The sequence below is a fragment of the Anguilla anguilla genome, chromosome 2, assembly GCF_013347855.1.
Source record: "Anguilla anguilla isolate fAngAng1 chromosome 2, fAngAng1.pri, whole genome shotgun sequence".
Lineage (NCBI taxonomy): Eukaryota > Metazoa > Chordata > Actinopteri > Anguilliformes > Anguillidae > Anguilla > Anguilla anguilla.
This window is the reverse complement of record NC_049202.1, coordinates 46,959,658-46,977,959: the sequence shown is the minus strand read 5'-3', so window position 1 is coordinate 46,977,959 and position 18,302 is coordinate 46,959,658. Positions and strand designations below refer to the sequence as shown.

The 18,302-nt window shown below is 49.0% G+C and overlaps 1 protein-coding gene across 4 annotated transcripts in view; it reads right to left on the bottom strand.

The window, feature by feature from the left end:
* Nucleotides 1-18,302, bottom strand: part of sdk1b (sidekick cell adhesion molecule 1b) — a 351,675-nt gene that overhangs the window by 192,798 nt on the left and 140,575 nt on the right. The gene's annotated exons all lie outside the window — the stretch shown is intronic.

The window sequence follows — 18,302 nt, the reverse complement described above, 5'->3', positions numbered from 1 at the left end:
TCCTCAACTTTAAGCAGGGTCAATACTCTGCACTCAGTACAGGCCCGCAGGAGTAATTCAGACGTGACGCTCCACAAAACTGATTTCACATTCTTATCTCTTATTTATACGTGATTTACATACAATTAATTCCGAGGTGAGATTGCAATTTTTGTCCTAAGACCAACGCGGCAGCGAACCAAAAATGCAAATGCCGTAATTTTATCTACGATTCATTTTCTTTGCTGACACTCGTCCACGGGGACTCTGAGAGCCGCTCTTATCGTTTACAAACACATTTGGGATTATACTCACAGATACTCGCTAAATAAACTCAGGCTGAGAACCCTGTTGGAGGGTATATATGGCTCTGCCACACCTGGGCGCGTTCCAGGCCTGTTCCCTACCCATCATGCAACAGCAGCCCACTTCTGTTCATCGGCTGCCGCATAATCTGCGTGAGGGAGCTCTGCCCGGGCCTCTGCAGCAGCACAGCAGCAGGAGAAGCAGGCCTGAAGCAGCCACTCGTGTCTGTTAGGCCTACACACTTAGAGAAAAACTAAATGGCTCATTTCTAGGGAGAGCAGAGCAGGGGGAAAAGCAGGACAATCTCAATTCATTTGTGCCATTACGGACACAAACGGCGGAGAAGCGATTTGAGATCCGGCCAGCGGCGATGCAGAGGCACCGCTTCACAGATGAAGTTTCGGGTCTTTCAAACCGACCGGGCCGCTGCTGGGAAATGAAAGGGTGTGAGCCGTTAAGGGGGGGCCACCCTCCCACCCGTCAGCCCGGCCCCGTCCGTCCGAGCGCAGACAGACAGACAGACAGACAGACAGCCCGTCCTAGTGCAGACAGACAGACAGACAGCCCGTCCTAGTGCAGACAAACAGACAGCCCGTCCAAGCGCAGACAGACAGAGACAGCCCGTCCTAGTGCAGACAGACAGACAGACAGACAGACAGACAGCCCGTCCTAGTGCAGACAGACAGACAGACAGCCCGCCCGTCCTAGTGCAGACGGACGCGAGCTGAGAAGCGCAGGCGATAGACAGACAGACAGACGGACGCGAGCTGAGAAGCGCAGGCGATAGACAGACAGACAGACAGACGCGAGCTGAGAAGCGCAGGCGATAGACAGACAGACAGACGGACGCGAGCTGAGAAGCGCAGGCGATAGACAGACAGACAGACAGACGCGAGCTGAGAAGCGCAGGCGATAGACAGACAGACAGACAGACGCGAGCTGAGAAGTGCAGGCGATAGACGCGGCTGTCAGAGGGAGAGGAAGCGACGGGCCGATGACTGGAGTGACACGCCACTTTCCCCAGGCCTTCCACGCCCTCTAACCACAATCCCTCTGACAGCAGTCCCAGCGCCCTCCGTATTACCGCCATTTCACCCAACAACCATCTCACTTTCACCCCAATAATCCTTAAAAGTACTTCATTTCACCTGCTGACTCAAATTCATACCTCCTCACAGTAGCGGAAATAAATTACAGTTATATCCAAAATAATCCTTCTCAGAATATAATTTCATTTGTTGATATGAATTTTTATAATCATTCGGGGGGAAAATTCTAATCTGGAAAGCCAAGAGCAGTGAGAAACTACAGTAAAGGAGGCTGGCTCTGATCAGCTGGACTCGGTGAGGAACGCTCAGAGACTCGCGCAGACCATATTTAGGAATAAACGGTACGGCCTGCCACTGGGACGGCCCCATAGCCTCCAATTTGTCATGAGGAAGGCAGTCACCCAAGCAATCTGGTGCCCTCGATTGCTTTGCAGCGCCGAGAGAGAGAGAGAGAGAGTCAGCGATAAAGCCTGGCGCTCTTATCGAAGGTTCCGCGCGGCGGACCCCTGGAGCAAGGGCAGCCGCGAGACGCGCGTTTCCAGCGCGCTCAGAAAGGTCGGCGCGACGGCGTCTGGTGCCGCGGCCGGGGCGGGCCGGGGTCACTTCCCTTCGGTCAGGCGGCTCTGCCGACGCCCCCGCGCCAGGGGACCGGGGGGCCAGGGGGGCGGGCCCCGGAGCCGCGCCGCGCGCTAGCCGGATCGATCGGTCGTGGGCGCAGGGAAGCGGCGGGGCCCCGGGTCGGCTCGGGGGGTGTTCCTCATTATAAATAATTTTTAAAAAGCAATTGTGCTTTTAACGGCGGCGATAAAGAATTTTTAATTACCGCTCCGTCAGCGGAGAGCCGTAAAGGCGGCCGCTTTATCGATCTCTCCTGGAGGAGCAGCAGGGGGCCACTGCTGAGGCTGCCGAAAAAAGGCGTCTGAGCCGGGGACTTGTTGGACGTGTCCGTCCCCCCCCCCCCGTCTGGCCCGCTCTGAGAACGGGGCGTCCTCGTCCCTTCAGAGGGGGGCGGGCGGAGTCCGTGCCACGGCCCGTTTCTACCCAGCTTCCTCCTCTAAAACAGTTATTAGGGCCCGTAAAGCTGAACGGAGCACCCAGCAGCCGCGCCCGTGTGGAGCAGCCCGTTTACGCCCCTGTGGGGCAGGCAGGCCGCGCCCCGGAGCACAGAAGGTGAAGGTCACACACTCACGCGTGTGCTGTATCAGCCTCGCCCATCTCACCAGCCCTTTCAGAGCCCATGAGAGCTCCTAATAAAGCTCCTAATGAAACCCACATCGCAGAGAAGCGCAGGGTCAGCACGTTCACACGCGGGGGGGGGGGGCTCCAGGACACGCATTTCCAAATTCAAAAGAGACACTGAGGAAGAGCCGTCCACTATCAGAGCAATCAGAGAGAGCAGAGAAACAGGACAGGCCACGCTCACGCTGCGGCCCACAATCCCACCCTCTCAGCTCAGTACGAATAATCAGACCGACAGCATCGCTCTCAGGCCTGAACACGCCAGCGGATGCAGATAACCTGCCTGCCTTCTCCAGACAAGGTCTGGAATCCAAACCACAGAAAAATGAAATCATTTCCAAGCAGCTGGCATTTCACCTTCCTTATTCTGGTCTGATGGGGGGTGGGGGTGGGGGGAGGGGGGTGGGGGGTGACCCAGTGAAGCGGTGTGATTGATTGACGGGTCATCCGCTGCTTGGCCTTTGTTAATGCCGCGGTTTGTGAACTGTGAGCGCGCGCCTCTGCGGCTCAAAGACTCCGCCCCTCCCCGTCGGGACGGCTCCGCCCCCGAGCCACGGCTCGGGACAGACAGGTGGGGGCTCGCTGGGGCGGGAGGGGAGGGGAGGGGAGGCACCGGTGACATTTCAGAGACACGGGCACTGCGGGCCTCCCTGGGGGGTCTCAACCCGCTCACCAGCCACCCCCCTCCCGACCCCCACCCCTCCCCAGCCCCAAAGGTAAGCCATCAAGCCACCTGACCTGAAAGCAGCAGACATCACCGCGCCCGCAGCAGACACATTATTGTAGGACACTGCTTGCTTTTGGACATGCCGCAGAATGCCCTTCAAAGCAATTAGCCCCCAAACTCACACGTGTACCAGAGCCTCGCACGTGAGGCACGGTCCCATGGACCAAGCCACTCTAACTTCATTATCACCTCCTTTTCCATATCACATCCCCCACCTGTGGAAATGCACCGCACATTGTATGCATGTGTGTGCGCTCGTGTGTGTGCGCTCGTGTGTGTGTGTGTGTGTGTGTGTGGGTGTGTGTGTGTGTGTGTGTGTGTGTGTGTGTGTGTGTGTGTGTGTGTGTGTGTGTGTGTGTGCGCGTGTGTGTGTGCGCGCTCGTGTGTGTGTGTGTGTGTGTGTGTGTGCGTGCATGACTGTACTTGTGTTTAAAGACGTATGTCCTGCATGTATGCACATGTCTGTGGGCTGGAATGTTATGTGGGCTTTTGAATGTGTTCTCATGTGTGTACCTATGTCTGCAGTTTACACAACATCCCCCCACAACCCCAGCATAGATAAACAACAACTGTCTAAAAAATCTGTATACTGATCTGTCATAAACACCTGCTGTTATTTTTAAATTCCATCTTTACACCATTTCCAACGTCATACGGAAAGCTACTGCTAATTATTTGCTACTCAAAGTATTGTGATAATTGAGAGATACCAAAGGAATAACTTGTTAAACTGCAAATGCATAATTTGTTTCTGTGGGCGAAAACTCGTTAAAAAGCACTACATCTTAAGTTGATTTGTGCTTAAAATACATTTTTAAAAGTACATCATGTAAGCTCGTGAAAAATAAGCAATCCTTTCACATATGCTATAAGTGCTACTGGTGTGTTATATAAAAGTGTATATATATATATATATAGCCTAAACTACTGTACGTGTGTAACATCATATTTGACACATACAGCCATTAAACTCGACAGGATGAAGGCTGTCGTGCTAAACTTTAATCCAATAGATGACATATCTCCTCTTGAATGAATCGAGCAGAAAACATAATAACAATCATGCAAAAGGCTGTAATCACTCACCCTCTTAAAACTCAGTTTCCCTGGAATTAGAGCAACAGTGGCCTACTTCAACAATAAGACTTTCTGAGTGGCTCAACTTAACTGCCAAGGTCACGTTTAATTTTAAGCTAATATAAATTCAATTAGAACCAGTAATGGGCACTCCACGATGTCAATGTGCTCATATTCTTTACCTTTACCGAAATGAAAATGATTCTAAAGTGGGGGGCATTTCTGATGGTCTGGTAGTGCTTCAATAATAAGCATTTGTCACCAATATGCTTTCTCAGCCCAGCTATTTTTCCCCATTCAAAGCATTCAAGGGCAGTTCAGTGGATGGCACCTGTACATGAGGTTTCAAAGGACAGTGGGCTTTTGATGGGCTTCCTAGCTTACAATGCAGCTTCGCGTCTCTGCGCTGAGGCCAATTAGAGGTGCAGACACAATTCCGCTGCACTTGTAGCCTGAGCAGAGTAATGGCCTGTGCGATATATCATAAAAAAACCTAGCTGGTAATTTGATCTTTTTAGAGTTTATGGAACACCTGGGAATAGAGTTTATTCTTCAGCTGCAGCAGGCCGGAAAATTCGAGCGGACTCTGCTGGCGCTGTCCGGGCCCTCTGAGCAGAGCAAAGCCCGCCGGGACCGATCCAGCCCACCGGACGGTGACACGGTGTGGACTCGGGGTCCTGGGCTCAGCGCGGCGGTGTGGACTCGGGGTCCTGGGCTCAGCACGGCGGTGTGGACTCGGGGTCCTGGGCTCGGCGCGGCGGTGTGGACTCGGGGTCCTGGGCTCAGCGCGGCGGTGTGGACTCGGGGTCCTGGGCTCAGCACGGCGGTGTGGACTCGGGGTCCTGGGCTCAGCACGGCGGTGTGGACTCGGGGTCCTGGGCTCAGCCCGGCGGTGTGGACTCGGGGTCCTGGGCTCAGCGCGGCGGTGTGGACTCGGGGTCCTGGGCTCAGCACGGCGGACGGTGACACGGTGTGGACTCGGGGTCCTGGGCTCGGCGCGGCGGTGTGGACTCGGGGTCCTGGGCTCGGCGCGGCGGTGTGGACTCGGGGTCCTGGGCTCGGCGCGGCGGTGTGGACTCGGGGTCCTGGGCTCGGCGCGGCGGTGTGGACTCGGGGTCCTGGGCTCAGCGCGGCGGTGTGGACTCGGGGTCCTGGGCTCAGCACGGCGGACGCAGTGAGAACCGGAGCCCTTTCCGCTGAACGAACACGTGAAGCTGACACGAGGCCAGCGGCAATAAGCCAGGTCTGCGGAGGAATCTGAACACACAGCGCTGTAATTACACTCATAATGACTTAATCGCGCTGTGCAATATTTCTTAAGGGTCCAAATGAAAGGGGGGGGGGCTTAATATTCTGAAGAAGGAGGGGATAAACAGCTCCCTGCTCTTGGCTTGTGTTAACTCTCTCTCTTCCCCAGCCCCCTCTCCAAATAACCCAGTGACTGGCAACCGATTGAAAAAGGCACCGCGATCGCAGCCAAACCTTTCCCCATATTTCGGAAAAAATGTTTTTTTGTCTCCTCTTCAAACTTATCACTGAAACTCGAGGAAATCCGACTGAAATGAATAAGCGTTGCGAAAATAAACCATTCTTTTCTCGACCGTCCCCGCAGCCCTATCTCTGTTAATCCCGATGACCTCCTCAGCTCTGTCTAAATTGTTCAATGAGCGAGCGAAATGATGTCAGCCCTAATTCAATTTAGCAGCCTGTTCAGCCCGAGCTCCACAGCAAGCACACACCCCAATCTGATGAGAGGGCAGTTTATCATTACCCTCTGCCAGCCTTTGGGGCAAAGGGTGGGGCTTCCCACAAATGTAAATAATCTGCCTTTTGTGCAGAATTTAATTATACACAGCCCCATTCAGACCTGCAACAACCCAAAAGTTATTAAGACCGCAGCTGTGACAACTTTCCCTCTAATGCCGTTAAAAAGATACAGGCTTCAAAGTCCAGTAATTCATCTTTTCTTCTTTTTGTTAAAAGACGCTTGTCCATTAGCACTTTTGGCGGATGAAAGAGAGAAAGAAAAAAAAAAAGTGCAGTTTGCCGAAGTTTGATTCACGAGCTGGGAACTTAACTAGTTAGACGGCACAGAGTAATCAGCAAATGCTCCAGCGAGCCTGCAGTGATGACAGAGACCACAAAGCGCTGCTTCCAGTGCACCTCCCGTTCAGTAAGACAGGGAGACCGGCGCAGCAGTCCTGCGGCGAGCTTCCGCTGCCTGCGAGCAGGGCCACTGCGGTCACGGAATGAAGAGCCCTGCTGAGGAAGAACGTGTGGTCACACCCAGCGGCCCAAGACGGCGCGCGAGGTCCGAACGATCCAGAGCAGCTCGCTACGCTCCCGCGGTAGTTTAGACCGAGTCAGGTTCTGCAGGGAATTAAATGACCTGGAGTCTGATCAGAGGAGAGGGGGAGAAACACAGCAGGCCGCGGCCCCGTACTCCCGGTGTGAAGCCAGGAGAGGAGCTGAGCGGGGCCGAGCTCTCGGTAACGAGCGGTTGGGGAGAGGCGGGGCCGAGCTCTCGGTAACGAGCGGTTGGGGAGAGGCGGGGCCGAGCTCTCGGTAACGAGCGGTCGGGGAGAGGCGGGTCACGTCCGGGCCGGCCGCCGCGGCTCGGCTCGCTCTTTCATGTCCGCGCGAGACGGAGATCTGCCTCGCGGCGGAGAGGCGGGGTGCCTCCTCAAAAACCGGCGGAAAAGCCCTCCGGACCGGCCGAATAGGAGGACGAAGGGCCTTGCTCTCGCCGCTGAGAACTTCCTGTGCCCTGCAGGAAGCAGCCCGGGCCCTCGCTAGTTCCTCATAAGAACACAAGCGACCGTTCCCGGGAGGCCTGAGCTCCGGGGCCATCCCACAACCCCACTGCAGCACGATCACCTGAAAGAACGCCTGCGTTTGATCAATTAGGGTTACCCACGGCAACACTGCACACGGACAGAGTTTGATAGTTTCATGTAGTAGAAGCAGAAACTCTGGGGTTTTTCAAGACCAGGCCGGATACGGTGTTAGATAACCTACAGAGTACAGACTAGACGGTATCAGAGCGCTAGGTACAATGTAGTCAGGAAAATGGCGAGCATTGTTGGGCTGAATAGCCTGTTTAGCTACATTATTATGTTATGTTACATCGACGGGATAAGAAGGTCGTAGTGGGAAGCGAATTATTTGGATGCATTGCTTTAAAAATAAAGAAATGCAGGTGAGGAAAAAGAGAGGAAAAAAAGAACCCAGCGGTGTTGACCCTTGTGGTGGAACACGGAGCCTCATCTGAAGACCTCATCGTGGAGCTGGAAGGCTCAGACAGAAGGAACCGAGCCTCCCTCTCAACACTCCAGGGAACTTCCACGACGTTCCCGCAGCAGAACTGGGAACCGGGAGCTTTCACCACGTAGAAGACTCACTTTTCAGCAACAGCAAGCTGGGTCTGGTCAAAATGTAGGGAGTTAATGTGTCACACGTAACCTGTTCCATACAAAGCGCCCAATCCAAAAATCCCCTCATCATCCCAAAGGTAGTTTTGGGTTCTAAACAAAGCAACGGATACGTGGTAAAAAGTTTTCTCCTCCTCCAGGGGTCTGTCAGACTTCAGCACTAAAGCGACTTCATCCCCCTCAGGCTCTTTGAGCAGTGCCTTTGTTATAACCTTAAGTGTTACGGGTACCTGGCATGATTGACAAATCATTTCCTTTAATTCATTATTTAACTCGGAAGATCAAAAACCTTCATAGCAATTTAGCGTGAAGACCGGGCGGATATTTCAAATCGTGTGACAGAAAAGGTTGTCTGTCTCAGGATGGCTTGGAGAAGTCACAAGACGCAGACGCCTCTCTGACCCGTCCTGCTCAAGGCTGTCACTCAGCCCGGCTCTTGCCCCGGCTCTCCGAGAACAGCATTCCCACGTCTCTTAGTCTCCGCAACATGAAAGGTGCACGAGTTTAAAAAAAGAGAGGAAAAAAAGCTACCATAAAACAAACAGCTTTCTTCACTTTTTCTTTTGAACAGATTCAGAAAAAAAAATGTGTGCTGAACAATTCAAAGCTCTTGTTTTTTTTATCATTTGGGATGCACCATGAAAAGAATGTGTGAGGAAATTGTGAGGGAGAGCGAGGTTTCTTTCAGCTCCGATATCACTCCCTCCATTTCCACGGAGCGCGTTGTCCGCAGGTACGCACAGCAGCGTGCTACACCGCCTCACACCACGGCCAACCCAAAGCACGCGCTGCTGAGCTGGAAGAGGTGCCACGGCACTCAGTCTCAGCCGCTACACTGTTAACTTCCTCCAGACCTCAGGAGAATGCCGCAGCCTTGGAAAGGGCAGGCAAGGGTCGGAGCACATTCATACAGTACAACGCTGTTTCAGCTCCCCCACATCTCAAAAGTTCAGACAAAAATACAGTACACATACTTATCACAATTAAGAGCCAGATTGTACAGTAATGTGCATGAAGACCGTTTAAAATCAAATATGCCATTCCACACTGATATGTAACAATAAAGAAGTGTAATAAGTCAAGTAAAAAAAGGAAAACTTCAGCGATATTAACCAGGATTAAGCTGATGATCGGTGCCATTCATCTTGTGAAACACCTTTTCTGAAGTTGGGTGCTTCACTATATATTTACAGAATTCCATCAAATTGCACCATAATCACCAGTGTCTCATGGCTGCTCCTCACAATGATCTGGCTATTATGAAGCACCTGGACAGCATTAAGAGAGGAAGAATGAACCTCGGAGGACCCTGACCCCAGATCTCGGCAGGAGAGCTCTGGGTGGCCGGAGATGGGCCTTCAGCCCGGAGACAGCAGGGGCTCCAGTACACTCACCCCCCTGTGTCTGCCCATTCCTCTGGATGTGGGGCTCACTACACGTCCACACGCACAGACACACACAGGCCTAAATACGGACATGCGAATGCAGCCATACACTCACAGGCATGCAGGCACACACATACATGCTGTGTGCATACACACAAACTATGTGTGTGTACAGATGAGTGTGCATGCACACGCACACGCACAGGCACATGCAGTCACAGAACTGCATGCATTGACACACAGAAAGACACAAACTCAGGTTAAGAAAAATCCTCGCATTGCATTGCTGCACTATTATAAAACACCCCTGTACAGTACCTGCTTAATCTGCATGTGAAACACATAAAGATTTGTCTCCCAGGATTACTGCTACAAAAGTTAACCTGGTGGGCTTCTAGAAATAAGATCATTTCCATTTTTTCATGTGTCGATTTGTCGAGCTGAAAACACAAGTGGGGGCCAATTGCTGCAGGTTGTTCATATTTATTGAAATATATTCTCGCCTGAAAATCTAATACAATTTAAATTTAAATGTAGGCATTTAGCAGAAACTTTTACCCAGAGCGACTTACAAAAGTTGAATTTAACAAGGAAAAAAACCACCATCTGAGCTTGAGATAAGTCAGAAATCAGTGCCATTGTAAAGATGCTTGCCATAAGACTCAAATCCTGCTTAAGTTTTTGCTACTGTAATAGCTTGCTAACTGACAAAAAAGGTCTTATCTGTTGGCTTCCACACCTAGCATACAAACTGCATTAAATATTTCGGTGAACTGCTGCACAGCCAGCTAGCAGGCTAGCATAGGTACTGTAGGTAGCGTACAAACAGCACAACCTATGTGACTAGCCAGCTTTTAATTAATGTGAGAAAATAGTATTTAAACCGCACATTAAACAGCTCGTTAGCTACAGCGGTTGTCTTGGCAGGTTAAGTAGCTATCTGGCCACAGACATGACATCACAGCTTTTAAACCTACATAACACATGGCCTTACCGACAGAGTTAATTGGTCAAAAAAAGTCCCCCCTCTACTTTTTAGTGGCTGTGCGACTTTCCCTTCTGTCACATTGTCAAAATCTTTTCCCCGCACTTTCCCCCAGCTTTTCTAGGTTCCATTTTCAGTGAGAATGTACAGGTCACCTCAGATGTCACCTGCAGCCAATTCCGTTTCACAGACCCGCGTTAGACCATGTAATTCAGTCTCTGTGCTTCCGCACCTGCATTTCAGAGGCCTGCCTTGGAGCCTCTTTTGCATTGTATTTGGTATTGTAATGCAATAGAGCCAGCAGGGTAATTACGGAGTGTGTGGCCCGGCGCTGGGGAGGGGAAGTAGGTAAGCAGGGAGGGGACACTGTGACGGCTAGGTGCCTCTTTATAATTGATCCGCGTTTATCCACCTGGAGTAGATGGCGTGCCGTCTCAATGCTAGGAAAAGAAAAATAATCAACTTGCCAGAATGCAATTCTCTTGATAACTTTAAAACAAATCTGTTTCGCGCCGAATCACTCCACAGCTTCGGCGTGGAGCAATCTGCCAGCAACTCACCCGCGTTATACATGCCACGGCAAAGCTTTTCAGAACCTTCATTTACATCCCATTGGAGCTACTTCCCAATCGGGTGTACTAGGCAAACAATGTTCCTGATTGTGTTTCAGCAAATAACCAGTGGGAGTCTGGCAGTAAGAGTTGCATATTCATTCACCCTCCACTAATTAATTACTGAACTCCACAGCAGCCAGGCTCAAAATTACAGCTCTTAATTGCCCCATGCTGCTGTTAAGCCCGGCCCAACCATCAATGAGCAAATCTAAAACAAAGCAAACCAAGCATCAGCTAACACTTGGATAGAGCACCTTTTTTGACCTTGGCTTGTTTTCCCAGTCGCTCTTGCCACAGGAAGCGGCGCTTCCAGCTCTTTCCCGAGCAGCAGTGAGTTCCTGCACGCGCGTGGCCCAACGGTGCATTCGAATGTAAAGTGAGGGAAGACTGGAGAGCAGAACGAGGCTTTTTTAAGGTCAAGTGAGATGTAAGACGTGAGAGGCGCTCAAACGAGGAAGCCGTTTGAATTATCTGATTGCCAAATAACGAGCAGACAGGTTTCTGCTGGGCTGTGGGAGATTCCCATTAACACGCAGTGACACAGAGCTACAGCGCTGCGTACGCTAGCGTCCCACATATCAAGATTAAACTGCTGGCCTCGGTGTTATCTCATAAAAGAGCTGCAGCAATGAGGGGAGAAACAGGGCACTCTGGGGCCCTCCTCTTAAGGAGACAAACTATTAAGAGATTTAAACAAGCACGTCAAAGACCATTCTACAATACATCATATAGATGGTGTGGAGATCCGCAATATAGCACCAGGGGGGATTTGCTCGGTCGTTTTCTCTCTCATATATGACAGCAGAGCGGGTGTCTGTGCAAGTGTAGCGATTACTCCTCTACCACCTCCTCTGTCTGTTCACTGTGAGGTGCAGTGATTACTCCTCTACCACCTCCTCTGTCTGTTCACTGAGGTGCAGTGATTACTCCTCTACCACCTCCTCTGTCTGTTCACTGTGAGGTGCAGTGATTACTCCTCTATCACCTCCTCTGTCTGTTCACTGAGGTGCAGTGATTACTCCTCTACCACCTCCTCTGTCTGTTCACTGTGAGGTGCAGTGATTACTCCTCTACCACCTCCTCTGTCTGTTCACTGAGGTGCAGTGATTACTCCTCTACCACCTCCTCTGTCTGTTCACTGTGAGGTGCAGTGATTACTCCTCTACCACCTCCTCTGTCTGTTCACTGTGAGGTGCAGTGATTACTCCTCTACCACCTCCTCTGTCTGTTCACTGAGGTGCAGTGATTACTCCTCTACCACCTCCTCTGTCTGTTCACTGTGAGGTGCAGTGATTACTCCTCTACCACCTCCTCTGTCTGTTCACTGTGAGGTGCAGTGATTACTCCTCTACCACCTCCTCTGTCTGTTCACTGTGAGGTGCAGTGATTACTCCTCTACCACCTCCTCTGTCTGTTCACTGTGAGGTGCAGTGATTACTCCTCTATCACCTCCTCTGTCTGTTCACTGTGAGGTGCAGTGGTTACTCCTCTACCACCTCCTCTGCCTGTTCACTGTGAGGTGCAGTGATTACTCCTCTACCACCTCCTCTGCCTGTTCACTGTGAGGTGCAGTGATTACTCCTCTACCACCTCCTCTGCCTGTTCACTGTGAGGTGCAGTGATTACTCCTCTACCACCTCCTCTGTCTGTTCACTGTGAGGTGCAGTGATTACTCCTCTATCACCTCCTCTGTCTGTTCACTGTGAGGTGCAGTGGTTACTCCTCTACCACCTCCTCTGCCTGTTCACTGTGAGGTGTAGCGATTACTCCTCTACCACCTCCTCTGCCTGTTCACTGTGAGGTGCAGTGATTACTCCTCTACCACCTCCTCTGTCTGTTCACTGTGAGGTGCAGTGATTACTCCTCTACCACCTCCTCTGTCTGTTCACTGTGAGGTGCAGTGATTACTCCTCTATCACCTCCTCTGTCTGTTCACTGTGAGGTGCAGTGGTTACTCCTCTACCACCTCCTCTGCCTGTTCACTGTGAGGTGTAGCGATTACTCCTCTACCACCTCCTCTGCCTGTTCACTGTGAGGTGCAGTGATTACTCCTCTACCACCTCCTCTGTCTGTTCACTGTGAGGTGCAGTGGTTACTCCTCTACCACCTCCTCTGTCTGTTCACTGTGAGGTGCAGTGGTTACTCCTCTACCACCTCCTCTGCCTGTTCACTGTGTCACTGTTACCCATGGAAAAAAAAGTCAGCAGCAGAATCACTAGGCGCATCTCGCTCAGACTCGCTCGTGCCTCATTATGTCAATTTCACAACTACTTTGGTGGGGAATCATCGCTGCCGCTGACAAATAGCCTCCCTGCGAGCGGGAAACAGGACAGCGGCTGGTCCACACGCGGGCCTAAAGGACCGCCCCGCCGCCCGACTCACAACGGACACGTGCGCTCACCGCCATTACAGGCCAGGACAAAGCAGCCAACGAGAAAAGGTCACGTCAGCGGCGGCCTACGGGGCTCGGACGGTACGATAACACCCGAATCACCCCTGCGACGGTTCGCAGAAAACAATTAGCAGCCCCGCCCAACACCTATTCACTTCCCAGCCACTATCCATGCATCGTCACAGCGAAAAGCTACTCGGAATCTACAAAATGAAAGTGAATTTGCAGAGGCACTGGGTGACTGCTCCAGCAGAGATAATGTGCGAAACACAAGTGGAAACACGTGCGACGTGAGAAGTGAGCACTACGGAAAAGGAAATGCCCTCACTGCTACTGGGTTCAACGCGGAGAAGAGGACCTGATGGGATCTCACTGTCTGAGCCAAAACCAGCAGAAAGGAACCAATTTAAATTCAGAGACTTCCTTTTCCCCCGCATCCTCAACACAATTCAAGGTAACCTATTAACTTCGCTGGGAGAGCTTGTATTTCCATAGCGCTAAAAAAAGAAGTAAAGCCTTCATCATCTACATACTGAAGAAAACACAACAAATTCAGTCCCTGGATAAGTGTGCGACCTCCACCAGAATTACCTCAACATTTCTGGAAAAAATATATTCATGCATATCAAGATGCAAAATGAGGGCATTTCCCTCTTCTGATGAAGCTGTAGAAATACACTTTATTTTCTTCAAGGACAAGTTGATACACGCGGAAGGATGGCTACAAGGCAAATAAATTCATAAAATGTGATTGTCAGTGGATCCAATTAATTCAGTCACAGATTAACCTTCCGCCGAACGTATCCTTGAGCCAGTGTACCGGTGTCTAATCCCACACCTGTGCTCTCCTTTCCAGTGTTCTCATCTCCGTCCCCCACCCTTTCAGCGAGGTGAGGTAAATACCAAACCTAATCTCCAAATTAGTGAGCATTCACTTACACAAGTGCACCTGCACTGTAATGACAAAGGGCAAATTAAAAAGTAAATCACACACACCCATTTAATGAGGAAAAAATGAACAGTTGATCATTATATTCTCAGTGTGATCAGTCTTTTATAAACCACTCAGGTAATAGTATTTCAATTTGTGACTCCACTTTTTTTTTTGACAAGGCTAACCTTGTGGTTGTTTAATTTGGCTGTTCATTCCAAAATTAACTTGGTCTAATAGGCTTACAAATCCAATGGCAAATGATCTCATTAAAGTATTCTAATTACCTCGGTACCATTTTGTTTATAGAACACAATGACATCATAGGATCCAAGCTAAATGCCTCATCATTCGGTCAAGATTTTAAAGAAGTGGATATCGGTTCTAAAAAATCGACAGCCATCGCTGGTAAGATATCCTGTTCGCATAAAAACAGCAACCGAATATAAACTTTTAAAACGACATCATGTGGAGTATTAAAATGCTCCGTGCTACTTTGCAGGTTAGCTAAAAACTCCAACGGGAAAAAAAAACTCCTAGTTTGAAATGGCCCTTGAAAAGCTCTCAAAAGCAGCACAGTGCACACGCGCACTCGCAGGACTGAAGGAAAAGTGGCTTAATGCAGGCAGGGGAAATCCAAACGGCCAAACTGGGCCTTATCTGTCCTCGGCCCCGTGGACTCCGCTGGAGGACCTGCAGTGTTCGCACCGTGAAACAGCGCGGCTCCCAGCTCGCGCTCCCGCCCCGCAGGGAGAGATCACGCCCTGCTTCCCGTTTCCCAGCATGCCGAGCAGGGTTTGCGTAACGCAGACAAGACCTGCTGGAGAGGACAAGTGGTCCTCCACTCAGGCTTTGCCACCCAGTTTTCATGGCTGTGCACTGCACTGTATCCTCCACCTACGCACATTAAACATTGAACACGAGCCACCATACTGGGTCACTGGGGTTATTTTCTTAGTGTTACCAGTTGTTATTTATCTAGCTACTTGTCAAGTGAGATTCTTGGTCAAAATGAAAGGAAAAACCCAGATGTGCATAAATATTTCACACAGTAATGGGAACTTGATCGAGATTACTGTGATGAGGATATTGGATAGAAACATTTCATTATGGGCAAATTGTCCTGCAGACACAAGCCCCTTTCACACATGGAACCCGCAATATCGCTGTGTCCTATACCATGTCTATTCACATATGACATGACCACTCCAGATAGATTAGGCAAGGTAGGATGTCTACCCTCCAAAGCCAGGCAGGACAAAGGTTAACAATATGACACGGTTGAAGAGTGAAGAGTGATAGTTTTAAGATAACTAATGGTAACATTAGCCAATATAGCTCATATGATCCCAAAACTAACGCTGGCTTGAAAAATGGAAGTATGGTTTTATCAGCTAAAAATCAATACTTATACACAGTAAAAATCAACAGCCCTCTTTAGTCATGTCCATGTATTCTCTTCAGCTTAAGGTATCATGATAATTTATGCGTATCTATCTCAAGTTTTCAAAATTTTAACTCAAAATCACACACTGACTTGACAATTTGAGAACAGTGAGAACCGTTATCTTTGCGCCCACTGCTGTTCCAGAGTTCTACTAAGTGCAGCAAGAATGAGAATGAAATGGCTAAATTAATGTTGAATTACAGTTGCTAACAGTTTAAGTGCTACTGTAGTACACCGAGTTTAGCAACAGCCTTCAGGTAGATCGCCATTAAGCCAAGTGTGAATTAGCACCATGGGGGAGCTTGCTGTGCGTGGAAATGACCGCCCTTGCATTGAGCTTACTAAAGGCATTTCTCTCTCTGCTAAAAGATCACGTCCTTTTAAAGACAAAATACCGAAGCGAGAAAATGAGCTGTGTAGTTCCGGCAAATTGGAGGAACCTCTTGCATGGGACATCAGCTCTGGCACCTGTTCACACACGACACCAACATACAATAGTTCCAGAAAATCTACAGGTTAAGATAGTGAATAAAAACGTTTCAGTGAACGAAAACAATAAATGAAAATAAGCTGAATGTCTCGAGGAAAAAAAAAATCACTTTCAAGTGCTCCAGAGAGTATGAAACCGTTTAATAACGTTATGTTTTGTTCAAGTTCTCTTTTTTTCTCCTTGCAAACCCCAAGCAGCAATCTAATCTGTTTTAAATGTCATGCCCTCGGGCACAGTAACTGGAAACTTCCACCTGGGCAAATTGCTGTAGGAACCAGAAGTTATGCCTTTGTCGTTCTGTAGCCAAGGCCCTTCCCCTTTCTAGACTACTAGAGATGTGATGTCTGTGATTCCAGAAGTTGGACCCCAGGAAGTATCTCTCGCCTGGTCGTTTTCCCATAGACAATAGATCACTGAAACTTCTATCTGACCACACATATGAAGCAACAGCTACTGAAAGACCCAAAACAACCGCCATACTATCCTCCTTTTCTCAATGGTACAAGTGTGTCATACTGTATGATTAACTACACATTCCTTCAGTAGAGTAGACAAAGGGAATTTACATCACTGCTGCCACTGTCATTACATACTATCCTGTCAAGTTTTATAACTTCTCAAAAATATCAATAAATGTAAAAATTAAAATAAAAAAAAACCATAGTTGACAAAAACTTTTTGTAAATAATTATAGTTAAACATACTTTACTCTGTATATAGCAGACCATTACAGAAAGGATAAGACGTAGGATTATTAAGTGCGGTATCGCTTCAGGCTATATTGAAATGCACTTCCTTATTGTACGCCATGAAAAAAGAGAAATTAAACACAACAACAAAAGAATTTACCAAATGACTAGCATGGGCTGACAGAGACGACCTAAATGTTCAGCAAAACGGTAGTCTCACGGCTGGGTCACAAGCGCGTTGCTTTTAATAACAGGTTCTGTAAATGCCTGTGACAGGATTTGTCATTGCCGGCTTTAGGCCTGCTGTCTTCACATAAAGCACCTTTCAGCAAGGCGCACTGGCAATAATTACAAGTTTTTGAATTATGGGGCTTGTTTGCTGTTGCTATGACAACACCTTCACAGTTTTGTTGCACTTTCCTTGTTTAGGCGCCATCGTGAAGTCATCATGAGAACGTTATTCACCGTTTAAAAAAAAAATGTTTTTACATTTCCTAAATCATTCCATGAACTTATTTGGGCTGCTGGAATGGAAACATTTTTTGCTCAGAATGAAAGGAAATGAAAGAATAGTTTGTTCCTAATCCCTGGTTAAGATGCATGAGTGAGAGGGGCCACAGACATGACTTAGAGCCCTTCCCCTAGCCTCTTCCACAACTCTTACACAGTAAGACGTACACCTGGCAGTGAGAGCAATTTAATATGGGGGGGGGGGGGCTTGGATCTATAACAGTCCAGTTAATCACATTCTCCCGAATTCCAATCAATGGGAGCGATTTAATTTTTCCTGACCTTGACTCCTGCTCATTGTGCTTTAATGAGCAGTAATTTGTTCACCAATATCAAATGGATTCATCAGGAGACCAAAGAGAACATCTCTCAGAACAACACCACACAGGTTACTGATTGTACCCTAGCTGACAAAAGCCAAATTGTACGTTTGCTTTCCCCAAGTGAGACGGCATAAGGTCATAATGTCCTCATTTACATGGCTTAATCCATTACTGAATTCCCATCACCTGCAGTGATCCTGGTAGACGGTGACAAATCATTACAAAACTAATGACCTCTGCTCTTAACAGACGTAGGGAGAACTAATGAGTTTCATTACGCGGTCGGAGGAACACACTGTACTATAATTCCAGTGTAAACCCTCGTCAGCTTAAAGATTTGATCATTATTTTCCCTTATTTACTTTGTCTTCTCCCAGGACTGCTTCTTCCCCCTCAGGCCTACAGTGCAGGACAAAGCCCAGAACAAACAGGTAGCACTGCACACAGCAGAGCACGCGGTTCATCATTCAGTCCAGAGACATGCAGTGTGTTCGCTGATAATCAGCCAGTAACTCACAGCTGCGCACACTGAACTCATACACACTACTGCATCTTCACACTCAATCATATCCTTTACATTTTTCACCCATCAATGGATTATCTAGGGATTTAAATTCACATGCAGTTAAGATCCCCTACCCATATGCTTGTATGTAGATGGTTAATTGCAGAGAAAAGAGCACTAATGTTAGGATGCTGTTCAGAATACACTGTAAGAGTAATCAGTT